Source organism: Urocitellus parryii, chromosome 4, assembly GCF_045843805.1.
Source record: "Urocitellus parryii isolate mUroPar1 chromosome 4, mUroPar1.hap1, whole genome shotgun sequence".
NCBI lineage: Eukaryota > Metazoa > Chordata > Mammalia > Rodentia > Sciuridae > Urocitellus > Urocitellus parryii.
In genome coordinates this window covers 161,446,645-161,460,579 of record NC_135534.1, presented here as the reverse complement: position 1 = coordinate 161,460,579, position 13,935 = coordinate 161,446,645, and the positions used below count along the sequence as shown (strand labels likewise).

General features: G+C 40.0%; 1 protein-coding gene across 3 annotated transcripts in view; it reads left to right on the top strand.

Annotated features, from left to right (window-relative positions):
- Slc24a2 (solute carrier family 24 member 2) overlaps positions 1–13,935 on the top strand; it is a 214,761-nt gene that overhangs the window by 146,451 nt on the left and 54,375 nt on the right. The window lies entirely within an intron of this gene.

Here is a 13,935-nt window from a genome sequence, read left to right as displayed (position 1 = left end):
CGTCAACATGGAGCTGACACTAAGATTAAACTTTCACTTGCGTGCTGGTTTTTTTTGTTTTTTGGTTTTTGGGGTTTTTTTTTTTTGCCTCTCACCAAACACTAGAGCTTGTTATTTCTCCCAGTTTCTGTTTTACCAAAAAAAAAAAAAAAAAAAAAATGCTTAAAATGAGCTTTCATACATTTTCATTTGATCCCACAGAAAACCATTTCATGCCTGATTCATTCAAAATGTAGAGAAGTTGTCCCTGAAAAGCAATATTGTAACCTTTCTTTCTGTCCCAAGTTGTACATCAGTTTAAATTAGCAAGAAAGATGTTTGCGTTCAGACTCAGCCCAGTAAGTGAATAGGAAACAGGAGAGAAAATCTTCATGGGAAAAGGAAAAAATCCAATCTACTGGCCACAGTTTAATAAGGTGACAGTAGTAGAAATCCCTGGATAGAGGAAAGCGGGCTATTAATGCCTCCCACAGAGCAAACACAAGACAGGTTAAAAAGCTCCTCTCTGTAGGGAATAGTAGCGCTTTATTCCCATATTTGAACACCAAAGATGGTTGAAATTGAATCTGCTTTAGTTATAAATAAATATCATTTGGGACATAAAGAAATGCGAATAGTTTTACTGAAATAAATGCTTTTGAGCATGGGAATGAAAAAGACAATGAAGCATCCATAAAATTATGGTTTTGTGTTTGTTCTCTGGCACTTACCTTCAAAAAGTACTTTCTTCAGAAGGAAGGACTCAGTCCCCAGAGATGAAAGGCAACTGTCACAGACATCATTCACTCTGTAGGAGACCAAAGAATTAGGGCAATCCTGCAGGTGAAAAAGCACTTCATGTTACCCAAAACGACCCATTCAAAATTTAGATACATGAATATCATCTGTGATATGGAATATTCATGGTGTTTTCTTCCATGAATATGAAAGGCATTTAAATGAAAGAGACTTCTGATCATCTACTAAATGGCAGGGCCTCACTTACTGAACTGCAGGTCAAATGATTTGCATTCAGCAAGTCACACAGCTCTTCCTAGTTGGCTTTTCTTTTCTTTTCTTTTTAATATTTATTTTTTAATTGTAGTTGGACACAGTATTTTATTTATTTTTAATGTGGTGCTGAGGATTGAACCCAGGGCCTCGCACATGCTAGATGAATGCTCTACTGCTGAGCCACAATCCCAGCCCCTTCCTAGTTGGCTTTTCCATCTGGGGTTTGCACTGAGCAATGCATCAGCTCCGGATGCAGAACACATTGTAAACACAATGTTCAAGTGGCTGTCAGGGGACCGTTTCTCTCCTGACCTCACATGATCAGGTTCACCACATCAGGGCTCTTCACTTCAGCTATTAAAAAAAAACTCCCCCCAACACACACACACACACACACACACACACACACACACACAGTTCTTTACAGGTTGTTTTGAACTTATTTTATACATGTGCACACACATGCATTTGCAAATAGTCAAACAGCATTGTTGTTTATATAAAGCTGTTGTTTATAGAGGTCTACATCAGATTGCTTTGTGTGTGTGTGTGATATGCACACACATATTTATACATTCACATATCCACCTACTTATTTACAAAACACTTTCCCATTGCAGGCCTTCATGAGAGGCAAACCCACTGGTAATGGTTCTTTATAAACCTCCACTATAGACAAGTTTCTGGGGCAACATCAACCAGTGCTTGCCCCAAACTTGTTAACTTGTAAGAAAACAATTTAAATGCTGTAGCTGAATTTAACCTTTAGCAATGCAGTTGTAGTACCTATGCAGCTGCTTCTCTTTGTCACTTCTCAGAGTGGCAGCACTTAAGCCCAAGTAGTGAATGTGGGTTTGCTTTAACTTTAAGGCCTCAAGTCCCCCAAAATCATCATTGGCTAAATCCCATAATGAATCTAAATCCCATAGTGAATCAATCTCATGTCAGAAAACTATTTAGGATGAAAATTCTCCTCTGCCATTTCTGAAATAAAAAAAACAAACAAACCCATGTAATTCTTTATCTTTTTTCTTGCATGGCATTTCTATGAATGATGTAATGGGTCCCGTGAAGCTTCCAATCTGGAAAAAGTTAAAAGTTCTCTTCTTAACCTCAGGACTACAACCCATCTGGTCAATGCTAGTGAGGTTTAGAAGTGAAAAGCTGATTCTAGCTCAAAGGAGACCTCCTGTGGTGTGGCCATTTAGATATATTCTCTATCTCAGGGTGGTACGTGCATGGTAGCCTCTTCCCATACAGTTTTGGAGGAGCCGTGTAGATGTTTGAGCAAACACTATGGAGCCAGCCACCTGGGTTGGAATTCCCACTCTGCCACTTACTAGCTATGTGACATTGGGCAAGTTATGTAACTTACGTGTTATTCAGCTTCCTCTTTTATACAGTAGGGAAGAAAATAGTACCTATCTCTTAGGGTTGTGCAGAGTATTCAATGGAGTCTATGCACAGAGCACATAGAAGTCTATATGGAGTGCATCACCAGGTCTATATAGGTATCTGCCAAATAAATTATTTTCAGGTGTTATTTTTATTGCAACTATTATACTTTTAGATAGCTCTTAGTGGCTCAGTAATAAATCATTAAAATCTGTTTTCTATAAAAAGCAGCCTATTTACCATGTGCCAGTTATTCAGGTCCTGGTATACCTATCTATGACATGAGAACTGATTTCCTACTGATCAGCTTCTGTGGAAGTAAACATTATCCCAAAGCTATACAATTAGAATCTGTGTTCAAAAAGTTCTCCTGTCTTTTGTGCCATGACAAGGAAATCCTTGGACATGATACTTAACTTGTTTTCTCCCACAAAGTCTAGATTTCATCCAGGATCCACACATTCAACATGTTCAGCAGAAAAAATAAAATATTTTTCTCTTTTTGACATACATGTAAAAATCTGAAAAAGCAATTACTGCGTTCATTCTTTAATCCTGCCAAAACACATAGGCCACCATTTGAGGGAGCAAGAAGATAATTGCACACCCTGACTGCTACCTCATCAGATCTCTGTCTCACTGGCAGGCATTTGCTATTTAATCTCAGGTGCATAATTGATGATTTGTGAAACATCTTCTACCCCTTCTGTGCCTCCTGGATTTTAAACTCATTTATATAGCCCCACTTGTCCATACAGGATTTAAACAGGAGTAATGATAAATGGATTTACACTTAGAATGTATGAAATTTAGAGGATCATGTAAATTGTCTTTCTCCTTTGAACTCAGTCCTTTAAGTTCTTCATCATTTTGAATTATCATTTCTATTGTGGTCAGGATCCAAGTATTGAATAAAATAGCATCCACAAAAATACTGTGGTATTGAATGCATAATTACAAGGATAGTTCTTACTCCTAATTATTTCCACATCAGTGGCCTTAATTTCCTTTCTGTCTTCCAGTCTCTTTTCCTTCAATTTCATTCTGTTCTCAAATTCTCTTGCCTTCGCATACTTCTTGCTTATACCTTGCTTTTCTTTTCCCTTGGATGACTAGCATTTTAATTTTTTTTTTTCATTTTTGTTCCTCCTCTCCTCCCCAGGACACTTTTCTTATTTGCTTTTCTAATATCGTTTGATGCTTCATGCACTAGAGAGTAGCTGTGCTGACCCAATAGTTGGATATAATTTAGCTCTGAATCTCACTGCCTGGCAGAAACCACTGAGTCCAGCCAGACTGGGAGATAGGATCCAGGAGGACATGCAAGTTATTCTTTCACTAGCAAGCAGCACCCATTCTGTGCACCAGTGTTTTCCATCTCATGGTCTTTTGTGCTTGAGGACTCTCCGGATGGCTCTTTTGCAAGGTGTAATTCCTCCTACTTTACAGAAGCAATGAAGAGGACACCAAGAATGGAGGCCACATACATTTTCCCCTTCCCAGGCTTCTTCCCCACAGAGATGCTGAAGCAGAATGCCTGAATTTGCAGCATTAAAACAAACAAAAAAAAAAGGCCAGAGGTACCAAAGGCAACCAGCTAAAGAAGGGTAACAGAGCACTCTGAGAGGGGATTTAATTAAATTCAGGGGCATTTGTTGAACTCCTACAGAGTGCCAAGAGCTCTGCCGGGTGATAAATTTAACAGAATGAGTATAATGATAGAAAACACATAGATTAGGGTACATTTGATGAGCACAGCAACGAAGTGGATACTGGGCACAGGCAGGAGAACGACTTATACTAGGGGTAGAGGCATTCAGGAGTGCTGCCTAGACTAGGGAACCTCAAATGGGGTTCCAGAAGATTCAGGAAGCTGGGAGAAGTCATAAAATTCCAACAAAAAACATAGTATACACAGGATTCAGAGGTGTTGATTTTCACTTTGTATTTTGAAAAGATTACCCTGATTTTAAAAAAGAAACATAAAAGACAGATAAGAAATGCTGGGAGTAGATATATGGTAAGAAAAATTCAGAAATGAGGGTTCAAAAAGACTAATACAGTAGTGTAGGTAAGGACTCAGAGAAGGCAGGGGATAGAGCAGAGAAGACAGAATTGAGGACTTTAGGTGGAATGGCTAGGACTTTGGTTGGATCATGGGTGTGGCTTATGGAAGAATCAATCTCACCTTAGCTGACCAGTCCCCAATATGGATCTGGTTATGTGAAATATTCCAAGCTCATTTCTATAGGAAAAAAAAAAGTTGACCTATCTGTACAATAATACCTTGTAAGCACTATATTAAAAAGAAGAAGAAAGAAAGAAAGAAAGAAAGAAAGAAAGAAAGAAAGAAAGAAAGAAAGAAAGAAAGAAAGAAGAAAGGAGAAAGAAAGAAAGAAAGAAAGAAAGAAAGAAAGAAAGAAAGAAAGAAAGAAAGAAAGAAAGAAAGAAAAAGGAAGAGAATGAAATGTTTTGTTGATTTTAAGACTAGTTAATAGTTGTGTTTGTAACCCTTACCTCAGATTTTATAGGATTTGTTCAGAAAGTGCTCTTTGCTTGGTTTTGTAAACATAATCTTTCAATTTCCAGAGATGCAAAAATGTACTCAAGATGTGAGAAGATGTCATTAGTAAAAATGTCAGCTTCCCAGCCCCCTAAAAATTATTAAAAACATATTTTAGAAATGTGCTATTAGAAGAGCTCAGACAGATTTTCTGAAATAAAAAATGAATCCCAAATGTTGCATGGATGGTTTCAGATATTCTATGTTCTTTGCTATTCAAACCATATTTTTTCACTCTCTTTAATGAAACTATTTTATCTCTTGAAACTCCAGCTGAAAAAGAAAAGACTAGAGAAAATGTTGAATATTCAGCTACAACTCCAAATTGATATACATGGAGGCAATCATTATGAAAACAGTAACTAAAATTTATAAAGTACTTTCTATATTCCATATACTGTGTTGGGCATTTTACACAGGTTCATTTATTTATTTTTCACATCAATCCTATAAAATAGGGAATTTTGTTACAACCATTCAATAGATAAAGATGCTGAAGTTTAGAATAGTTAAATAATTTGCCTCAGAAACAAAGGGCAGTAAGTGAAGGAGTTAGGTTCAAATTCAGGTTCACTGAAGTCCACAACCCATCCTCTTACTCACTGGACAGTGCCACTTTCCTGAACAGCTCAAGTCCCCTCTGGATTTTCCTTTCAAAAACTAAACTTAGAGATCTTTCTTATCTCTTTCCCTGAGTTGCACATTCTTTTGATAACACCGACAGTCCTTCTGTACTGAAAGACCTTATACAAAAGAATATGATGTTCAGAGACTTCCTTGGACATAGTTGGCCATTCTTTTTGTCATTCTTCTCCTTTTACTTGTTTTATTTTTTTTCCCCTTGTGAAAAGAATGTTACAAACTTGTAAAAATAAGGTCTTAATCCTAGGCAGTCACTTGATGTGACTTATATCAGTGTGGACAACTCATCACTCACTGGGCTTGGTCCCAGTGAATGAATCATAGAGCTATATATATGAGCACTTCCAATGTTCCAGGAATCACAGAAAGACCTTTACAACAACATCATAAGGAAGGCCCAAGAGTTAGACCCACTTTACAGATGAGGATCCTAGGGCTTTGAAAGTCTAAATATTTACTACAAAGTCACCCAGCTGACAAGAAGTTAAGTCTGAATTAGAACTCAAACCTGTTGATTCCAAAACTTATGATGTGCTACAAGTTCTCCTTTTTCTGCACTGCTGATACCAGATTCACTCTGATGTTTGTGAAGATAAAAAGAATTCTAGCCATGTAAACTTCCTGATTAACTTGAGGTCAGAACTGATATCTACCATATATCTAGTGAATATTATGTGCCAATTATGTATTGAGGACCTGTAATCTCACCACAGTCCAACAACACAACTATGACGGTTCCCATTTATGTTAAGTGTTTAAAGTGAGTCTCAAAAAGATAAGGTAACCTGCCCAAGGTATCTGGGTTAGTAAGTGGCAGACAGCAGGGCTCCAAACCTTACACATGCTACACCATCACTTGTTTTTCTCCTTGATTCTGGAAAAAAGAAAGGAAAAAAAACATATTCCAACACAGAGTCAGTGTTGAAAATTATCTGAAGATTATTACTGAGGTTTTAAATTACACAATTTAACTCAACTGTTGGGGTTGTTTCTCTTGCCTTGGTTACTCACTGTTTTTCTTAAAAAACTCTTTCCAGAAACCTGCTTCTTCTATTCTGTACTCTCCTTCCTCCCTAGTCCATTTCAAATGGGAAGCAGAACAGTACATCCAGGTCCCATTATTCTTGCTTGATCATCAAGAGCATGTAAAATATGGTGAGATATAGCCTGAGTCAGCTCGTCACCAGACTGACATCAGTAACCACTGATATTGCTAAGCAACACCACAGAGGAGCTGGCTGCAAATTAAGTGACAAATTTATAAGAAGTCAGAGTATCTGGGGACTCACTTGGACATTTTATTATGAACCATCTGGATGATCCACAGTAATGACCACACATTATTGTTCACTGTTCAAAAATGATAATTCTCACATAATTATATTGACACCTCCCTCTGTGATCCAAACCTACCTTTCGGAACTTTGCCTTGGACTTTCCAAAACTCCAGATATTTCCCTGCAAGATCATTTGGGATATTTACACTTAATAAGCAATTTCTAATCCTCTCAAATTAAAATTTAAAGTAAAACAAAACAAAATCACTCTCTTGGCTTGCATAATGGGGGAGTTGGCTGGTCAGGACTATAGATAATGAGGGGAATTAGTCACAGGCTCATCACAGCTCAGTCTGCCTAACATGAGCATGGTGGTGGTCCTAGAGGAATTTGAGGTCTGACACTCAATCTAATCCAGAGGTGAGCAGATTATGGTATCCTAATAGGTGAGGGATATAAGCTTTAAGGGAGACAAAGAAATAAACCAGAGACCTTGATCCTCTGAAGCAAGGTGCCTGGAAAGAATTCCTTCCAGTTCTAACAGTTGGTCTCATTCATTCATTCAACTCTTATTTGTAAGAAAATTGGACCAAGCAACATGATTTTAAACTAAGGGCTACAGATTGATATCGCCATGTTATTGTTTTTTTTTTAATTTGGAATTAGTTGGCAGCATTTAAAAAAAATCAGGAGAGTTCACATAAAAATCCAAATATCTGGCTTTCATTGGATAATCAAAAGATCTGTCAATACACACCTGACTGCATTCCCCCATGGAGAGGAGAATTGGAGCTGAGTGACTTCTCTACTTTTTAGACATGTGCTAGTTTTCCATAATCCCCACTACTCCCTATTGTTTCCCCAACCTGCTTTGCACATCTATGGCCCCTGTAGTTCACTGGTACCTTATCAAGATGCCTACTATGCTGCAGTCACTAGGGATCTTTCTGACTCATCTTTTGGCCACCAATGTGGCATCAGCATTTCTTAGAGGTTGGGGCCTTAGAATGATATCAACATAGGGACATAAACAAGGAAGTACATGTGAAGATTAATCACAGCAATAACAAGCCAATGTGTCTGAGTTTGCAGGAAACTTGACAAGGGAAGAGTGAGGATTTCATGAAGGGGCTGGATTCAAAGGGCATGAAGTAAGATGACAACACTATATGACAGCTGTGTGTGTGTGTGTGTGTGTGTGTGTGTGTGTGTGTGTGTGGTTGTAGATCCTACTTGAAACTCATTCAATAGCTGATGCATGATGAATATTTTAGTTCATTCTGTACTGCTGTAACAGAATAGCTAGACTGGATCATTTGCAAAGAACAGAAATGTATTTCTCACAGTTTTGGAGGCTGCAAAGGCCAAGATGAAGCACTGGTGGGTTTGGAGTCTGGTAAGGGCCCACTCTCTGTTTCCAAGATCTGAACACATGTCTCTGAAGGAGAAGAATGTTGCACAGTCCCACGGCAGAAGAGCAAGAAAGAGAACCCACTCCACAGCCCTTTCTTAGAGGCACTGATCAATTCTCTAGGGCTCTGCACCTCCCAAAAGCCACAACACTGTTGCATTGGAAATTAAGTTTCCAATTCATGAATTTGAGAGGATACGTTCAAATCATAGTAATTACCCACAAGCTCAGCTCTTTATTTTTCCTTTGCAAAGTTCTTGCCTTCCTACCAAAAGCCTGAGAGGTTTGAATCTCATAGAACAAAAAGAAGTGCTCATTAGCATAGCCTGGGAAGAGTCAGATGTGAGAAGAACACCATAGGGAAAAATCATCTCTGTTAACACCTCGCGTATGACATATATGTGCCACATATTGAGTGCAGCTGTCCCCAGGCAGCCGTGTACACATTTAAGAGCCTCTTAAGGAAGTTCAGTGCTCGAACATCGATCCCCCGCAGAATGTTAAGAAGAGCTTCTGCAATGAGTCAGTACTTTGAAAGCTTTTTTGAGTGAGGTTTAGAATTTGAAGGTTAAAATATTCCTTTCCTTCCAACTTGTGAAAGAAGTAAGGATTCTTGGTGGTTTCCTCATTTAACCTCCATCTCTTAAGGTGTTTTTTTTTTTTAAGTTTAAAAAAAAAATCACTGGATAGGATTTAACTAGCTTGCACTAGATGTTCAAAGGACCTAATGAAGAGGGGTCCTATTATTAAAGATGCTGGCACCACCCCATAGACATGTCCCAAAGTCATTGCTCTCTTCCTCATTTTACAGAAGACCCCGTTTCAAAGAGGTCACCCAGATCCTGAGTAGTAGAGCCTTTGCATTAGCTGTCTGCTCAGTGTCACTCAGACTCACTCTAGTTGTAGAGTAATGCCCTGGTAGCCACTGCCGCAGTCTGGCTGGGCACAATTCAGGAGCCACTTGTCAAAAGAAACTAACTTTATTTTTAGAACTACAAACGCCAAGCAAAACAGCTCCTCAGGAAAAAAAAAACCCTCAGAGCCCAACTGCCACCACTGGCTTCCACAAGCCTCTCCCCACACCAACCTCACCACCTCCCCCAATCCTCCTGCTCTTGAGGCCGATTGGCTGGGTCGCATGAGTGGAGCCAAAGAAGTCCCCCAATGAGCAGTTCCGTAGTCTGAAGGGCAGGGAAACAGCCCAATGAACATCACCGCAGAGGAGCCAATCAGCTAGATGTTGCTGGGGCCGCTGTGAGCCAATCATCAGCTGTAAGTCTGAAGGGCAGGGAAACAGCCCAATGAACATCACCGCAGAGGAGCCAATCAGCTAGATGTTGCTGGGGCCGCTGTGAGCCAATCATCAGCTGGAAGTCTGAAGGGCAGGGAAACAGCCCAATGAACATCACCACAGAGGAGCCAATCAGCTAGATGTTGCTGGGGCCGCTGTGAGCCAATCATCAGCCGGCAGCTGGAAGTTTGCTGGCAGCTGGAAGTTTGCTGGCAGCTGGAAGTTTGCTGGGCCCCTTTGGCTGTGGCTCTCAACATCTCCCCCTCTCTGTTTAAACAGCAAGCATGTGGCTGCCACAGAGGAAGAGCCACATCAGTGCCAGCCCTTTTTGACTTCGGCATATCCGGGGAAGATCAACAAACCAAAGCCTCCTGAGCTGCACTGTCATTTGAAGCTGTCCATTTGTACACTTTGTTTAAGAAATGTGAGCAGAGTGTGTGGTGTGAGAAAAGCACCTTTCTGTGCTCTACTAGGACAGATCTAAGGAGGAATAGAGTCTCCATCTCCAACAAAGGGTCAACTTGTGGGAGAGACAGGCTCCCATGCAAACATTAGAAGAAAACGTAGGAACACTGATGATTCCAGAAGTGGAGGGTCCACATGTGCTCCCCAGGGATGGTCCATATTTGAGTTCCTTAGATCTAAAAGTAGCAAGCAGAATTCATGAAAAGACCTTTTTTAAATACTAGCCCTGACATTGTGGGATGTCTTTCCTTGTTGAGCCAAAATTCCTATTTTAAGCCTCTATAAGGAGTGTTGGATTTGTTTTTAAAAGAGTGCACAATATGTGAAGCCCCCTAAATGCCCTGCTCCATATCCCCTGGATTCTCCTTTGCACTTCCTGTGATGCTTGTAATATGACAGCTGCCATGTCAATCGATAGGTGTGTGTATCCTCATCTCATCTAGACTTCACAGCTGCCTTAGGGTAAAAACAGTCAAGTCCCTTTGGAGCTGAGTATTCTAAGGTTCAGAGAGGTGAAGCCATTTGCTCAAAGCCACACATCTAATGTGTGGCAGATCTTGGGTCCAGACCTACACTCCTGACTTCATATTCTAACTTCCATGTACTAGTGAAAATAATCCTCCATGAGTCTGGTGTGATCCAGTAGTTGTACACACCGTATAAGAGGGTTTTACCAAGAAACTACTGTCTGTGTTGAGAAAGCCTTAATTTTTAGGTCTTTGTACACAGGTCAGACCAAGACCAAAAAGAAACTAGATCTTTGAAAAAAATTAAGCAATCCTTATTTTTCCCATCATCTAATACTTAAATAATAAATACTCGCTCTCATTGATTTCTTTCAGATAAAATGAATTAGCATAGGTCCTTCCATTGACTTTCCATTTTATATATCAACTTTCAAGTTCTCAAATGTAAGAAGTCATTTTTCTACTGTTCCCCGTTCTGGGATTTGTGGTGGGGTAAGGGTCAAGAATGCCAGAAGCCTCAAAAGTAAAGCTAAGAACTACAATGTTGGGAGAGCTATGTCTGTGTACTTCTCAAAAAGGGAGGAAGTTAGGAGCCAGATATGCTAATTCTTAATCACACATTCTTTAAGACTGATGGCAAAACTTTTACTTTGATTTTGGCAATTGTAAAGTGTAGACAAGAAGTCACAGGTACCTTACATCCTGGTAGTTAGGTTCTGGCAAGATTGGAAGAAAGTGGATTAGTAAAGGTTCATACCCCAAAGATGCAAGAGCTTGAACACCTGTGTCCCCAGAGGGCCTGAAAGCAAGTACATGATCCGATTATAGGCTCAACTCAAACATCAGCCACTGGGTTCTGTAATGATTTTTTTTTCAGGCCATGTGGCCTTCTTAAAGAAATGTTTATAGAGAAGAGGTATCAGATGGGACCAGAATGATAGGACAGGTGAGCCACACAACTCTTCCAATCCTCACTGCCTCTTGCTCCGTTGATACAATGAATGTTACTAGATGGGATTAAGCAACACCCTCTTGAACCTCCTCCCTTCTACCCTAAAGTAACTCAGCTGGGATCAGGCCCAGTTTGAATCCTAATCCAAATAAGTTGAAGGTGCCTTGGCTTTTCATTATGGGGAGCGTGCTGATGGGAAGCCACGTTCCTGCACAGGTGAGTCTGTTCATTCCTTCCAGCTCCTCTCAGCCTGGCTAGGCCTGGCCACAGGCTGTCAGTAGTGGCTATTGGCCACTCTTCATGAGGCATCCTGGGCTGTAGGGCAACAGCCAGGTGCGTGATGAGCTCTGGCTTATGTGTGCATGTTGTGTTTGTCCTGGTCGCATGTCACACTCCTCAGCCTGCGCCTCTCAAGGCCTGGTTCAGGAAATAGGGCTGCCTGCCTGTTCCGCATGAGGCTGCTGTTCCCCATCTCACCATCCAGTGTGAAAGACTGTTTTCCAACAGGCTGGTTTCCTCCTCCAACCTTTATTGCCTTTTCCTTCCTAAGCTACAAACACCGTTCCCTTCTCTCAGGCAGAAACTGCTCCCTCAACTCCTGCCTCCTGTGCTTTGAGTTGTCTCCCCACCACTGTTGTTCTGCAGCTTTTCACTACTCTCATTCCACCATTGTTAGCCTCATTTGTGGTATGTTGTGCCCAGTTCCTGTTCCTCTGTCATCATCTAAGGAAGCAGCTATCAATCTAGATATTGCCACCGTGGCAAGAATGTATGCGTTTTATCAGACAGGAACAGTTTCAATTCTGACTATAAATATAAATATGTAGTGATAATTAAATATTATGATTGTATTTATTGATGTATACCTGGTTCCACAAGAGATGAAATTGAGGATAGTATCATCTGCCACAAATCGAGGTGTGACAGTTTGGAACTGATACATGAAAACAGGTGTGCACATACAGAGAGGTTTGCATCAAAAATATGGATCCATAAAAATGCAATGGAATTTCATCACCGTACAAAATATGGTTTACAGCCAACTTTGCAAACAAAACCACCCATGTTCTGTTTCCTGAGCAAATAATCATGAATGCCAGCTGCTTATTTCAGTATTTTACCTGGGAGAAGAAAGAAAGGCTACAAAAAATTAGTTGGATGATATAATTCATCAACTTACTACAAGATTACACACATACACACAACCACATCTATTATCTGTGAAGCCACTATGAATATGTTTAATATTTATGAAGGTATTTAGATCATTTGAGAATTCCAAACTTGTGCAATGTTGAATGTATAATAGACTATTGTTTCTAAAATACCAGAAAAAAAATATATATATATATCCCTCTGAAGGCAATTCCCAGAAGTCATAAAATATTTTCTTATTTACACAAAATTCATTTTCTTATTGAAGAACCTGCATTTTTTTTAAGGTTCTGGGAGGGAGAACTCAAAGTATTTCCGATAAAAGTCAAAATAGGCAGATTTTTGCAGAACATAAAAATGAGGTGATTTTTCTCCCCAAGACACAATTTGGTACTGGTATATCAAAATAGCTTTAGATAAAATTTTAGGCATGTGAAAAGGAATACATAGAAAATGTATAATATAATAATCCAAGAATATTTATTGTTGCATTTAAAGCTAGATCTTTTCTCTTGTACACAAACCCATTGATTAGAAATTGATTCATATGTGGATCTCCAACAGCTGCCCGAGTTAATGGGCCATAGAGCGTTCTGCAGAATCACGGGAATATCTCTTGAGTCTAATTAATTTCTTGAAGTTTATTGGGAGAGTGTTGTCATGACCAAGAAAAATATATTTAACCTTCTCACAGTGTTGCTTAGAACAATCTGGGATTTTCAGACAAGCAAGAATAAAGTTTCTATTTTAAAACCAAAGTAAGAAAAAAGAAGTGGTGCATTCCCTCCTTTCCTCTCCCCCCATCCCACCAGCCACACCCCCAGCTGACTGAGAACAAACTGTCTGCCAGTGGTTTCCCTTACAGGCTCATCCAGTGGTGCCCTGCATACAGAAGAGGGGCTGTGGGTCCACCCATCCCTACTGTTCACACCACAGCAGGCCAGCAGGCGATGACGCCTTGATCTGGGAGTTGTAGCTCTGTCACCTGTGTGCAACGGGCAGTGTTTTTTTGGGAATATGCCTCACTCTTGCTCCCCCCCAGAAGCACTCAACACCAGGAACAGCTCTTTCCAGCATGCTTTGCACACAACAGAGTTTTCTGCCTGAAGTTTAAGAAGTTAAAGGAAAGTTTAAAACCTGGTTTTTCATTTTGGATTCTCCCAGGTAGCTTTCTTATTCTCTAGGAAGCACTTCTGTTGGAGAAAAACTGTGAAATGAACTCCTGGGGCTGCTGAACTAGGGCAAGAAATACCAGTGTCCACAAGCTTTTATGGACCTGGACATTGTCCTCATCCAAACCTTCTTTTTTCCTGGAGTGTCACCT